At 39.4% G+C, this 3,507-nt stretch overlaps 1 pseudogene; it reads left to right on the top strand.

Moving 5' to 3' along the window:
* The first annotated feature begins 207 nt into the window (after positions 1–207).
* LOC131830204 (glyceraldehyde-3-phosphate dehydrogenase-like) lies at positions 208–1,269 on the top strand (annotated as a pseudogene).
* The last annotated feature ends 2,238 nt before the right edge of the window (positions 1,270–3,507 follow it).

Genomic DNA, 3,507 nt, shown 5'->3' with positions numbered 1-3,507 from the left:
GGTTATAATAACAAGAGATAATAATACAATAGATCTTTATGTATAGTACTTTATAATCCATATTTTTTTCTGTTGTGTTCTTAATAGAAATGATTTGTGATTGTTAACAACAACAACAACACAAACTTGTCTCTTTGGAGAATGAAACACTTAGAAACCTAGTTACGCTCCAGCAGTGAAGACAGTATGAAACTGTTTATTTAGCACATGGCTCTCTGTTCCTCCCCGTTCAGCAGACAGTTGCTTCTTTTGGTGCAGTGCCAGCAGAGTCCCCAAGACACAGTGGTGAAGGTCAGAGGAAACGGATTTGACCAAGCTGCTTTTAACTTTGGCAAAGTAGATATTGTCACTGTCAATGACCCCTTCATTGACCTCAACTACATGGTCTACATGTTCCAGTATGATTCCATCACGGGAAATTCCATGGCACCATCAAGGCTGAGAACAGGAGGCTTGTCATCAATGGAAAGCCAATGTCCATCTTCCAGGAGCAAGATCCCACCATCAAATGAGGTGGTGCTGCTAAGTATGCTGTGGAGTCTACTGGGGTCTTGATTGTCATGGAGAAGGCTGGAATCCCTTGAAGGGTGGGGCCAGTAGGGTCACCATCTCTTCCCCTTCTCCTGATGCCCCCATGTGTGTGATGAGTGTGAACCGTAAGAAATATGACAACTCCCTCAAGATGGTCAGCAGTGCCTCTGGCACCACCAACTGATTGGTCCCCTCTGGCCAGGGTCATCCATGACAACTTCAGCATTGTGGAGGGACTCATGACCACAGTCCATGCCATCACTGCCACCTAGAAGACTATGGACGACCCCTCTGGAAAGCTGTGACATGATAGCCAAGGGCTGCCTGGAACATTATTCTTGCTTCTATTGGCACTGCCAAGGCTTAGGCAAGCCCATCCCTGAACTGAATGGGAAGCTTACTGGCATAGCCTTCCAGGTCCCTACCCACAGTGTGTCAGTAGTAGGTGTGACCTGCTGCCTAGAAAAAGCTACCAAATATGATAACCTCAAGAAGTTCATGAGGCAGGCATTGGAGGGCCCCTCAAGGGAATCCTTGGCTACACTGAGGACCAAGTTGTCTCCTGCGACTTTAACAGTGACACTCAGTTTTCTACCTTTGATTCAGGTGCTGAATCAGGTGCTTGATTCAGGTGCTCTTAGTGACTACTTTGTCAGGCATATTTCCTGGTATGACAATAAATTTGGCTACAGCAACCAGATGGTGGACCTTATGGTCCACATTGCCTCCAAGGAGTAAGACCCACCTGAAACACCAGGCCTGGCAAGAGGAGGCAGCCCTCAGCTACTAGGGAGTAACTGCCCCAACTCATCCCCAACATACTAAGAATCTTTTGACCTCCACAGTTTCCTCCCCAGAACCCCTGAAGAAGGGGGGGGGGCGCTTAGGGAGCCCTACCTTGTCATGTACCACCAATAAAGTATACTTAGCCAGCCTCCCCCCCAACAACAACAACAAAAACTTAGCACATTTTGACCATCTCCCTTTCTAACCAAAAAACCAAAAGAAGGTATTTCCATTACTCAGTGTACCCTGTTTACTTCTGCTCAGTTATAGTAAACTACCTATAATTTTATAATGTGGGTTAAATTATTTTACTTCTCTCTACCAAGAATTTCAAGTATTATTAAAGAGAGTTGTTATCTGAGTCAAGTGGATCTAAATAACATTATCGTAAAGAATTTTAATGCCAAGAAAAAAAAAGTGAACAACTTACCTTACAAAATTGTGCCTTCCTAATTCAGCATATTTTTTGTAGCAAATGAATAGCCAGTATCTGTGTTTGTGAAGTGGATATGATTATGAATTTTTGAATCAACATTTCAAAGTGATATTTAAAATGGAAGTCAGCATTTCTAAACTGAAAGGATTTATTTATTTATTTGTTTGATTGTTCATTTATTGAACCTTTATACTCATTTTTTTAAAGTGTGGAAAATTGAGAAACAGAAAACTAGGATATAATAATGCAGTTGCACACATAACTAAAATGTAAAGGCAGGGGGAAAAACATTTAAAAGAAGAGTGAGGGAAAGTTTTAGAGTAGTGAAGATGAATGACAGCAAGTAAGAAGTTGTAAAAGCAAATTGCACCCCCCTTCTTCCAACTTCTCACGGTTCCTGTTTAAAAGACCCTCTTGAAACTTTATTTTCAGATCTTTTCCACCCATTTCCTTCTTATTTAACATCTGATTAACAGCATGTAGGGAAATAAATGGTTCTACATGTATCTGTTAGCAGAAGGTTTGGATGTGGAATATAGAGTATACCTTTTAAAAGTTTTTATTTAAATTCAGTTAACATGTAGTATATTATTAGTTTCAGAGGTAGAGTTTAGTGATTCATCAGTTGCATATAACACTAGTGCCTGTTATATCAAGTGTCCTCCTTAATACCCATCACCTAGGACCCTACTGGCCCCTAGCAGTCCCCAGTTTGTTTCCCAGTACACTTTTTAAAAAAGATTCAAAATTCAGTTGTTTGTAGTTACTTCATAACGCATTTGTATCATTGAATCATTGAACAGTTTTGCAAAACTAATAGTTCGTAGCTTTTTACATAGACTGGATACATAATCAGTGTAAATACTGTAAGTTAGACTGATTCATTTTCTTTCCCTATTTTAAGTAACAATATTTGCTACATTGCCTTAGTATTTATGATGTCAAAGTGCAAGACACATAATTGAGGTGAGAACACAATATTCATTACATATTATTCCTTATGCTAAGAGAACCCTGCTGCAAAATTGAGGTTCAGGTATTTCCATACACATATCCATTCATAAAAATAAAGATATTCTCAGTATAAGCCGTACTGTATTCCCAGTGCAATTTATAAGACCTGCTACTTACAATAAAATTTCACAAAAGATTTAAATCTACCAAAAACATGAATGCTGCTGTTTTCAGCAAGTTGTAAATGGCTGGGAGCCAAGCTACAGTGATTCATGCCAGAAAATCTGTACACCAGAGCCTTATAGAGAATGATTAGTTAACATCATTTTAATGATGAATTAATGAGCAGTAAAAGCATTCTAATTCCAGTATGTACAAAACCTTCTATTTGAAGACACAGGACCAGAGAGAACAGATCCATGACCTTTGTGATACTGGCAAAGGTTGGGTTCACTACAGTTAACGCCCAATCTGTCTTTCAAGGTTAACTACACATGCCATGCTGGGAAATGAAACAATTACTAACGAATTTTATAGGTATATTCTGTCAAATTTAAAAGGCAATCAGAAGTCTAAATGAAAATTATGCCTGGGGAAAGCATATAAAAAGAGAGAGAGTAGGAAGGGGTGTATGGGTGCCTCTATGTGCTTATTTCCTTAAAAAAGCTGCCCTCAGAAGCAGGCAACGTAAAGTTCTTAAGTACACAAATGAAAATCCCTATACTGAATGAAGAGAATACTCAGCTTATGGGAATGGAAGTGTATTCAGGAAGGACAGTATCTAATCATCTGGGCAACAC

The sequence above is a fragment of the Mustela lutreola genome, chromosome 4 (genome assembly GCF_030435805.1).
Source record: "Mustela lutreola isolate mMusLut2 chromosome 4, mMusLut2.pri, whole genome shotgun sequence".
Classification (NCBI taxonomy): Eukaryota; Metazoa; Chordata; class Mammalia; order Carnivora; family Mustelidae; genus Mustela; species Mustela lutreola.
This window is presented reverse-complemented; position numbering and strand designations above follow the sequence as displayed.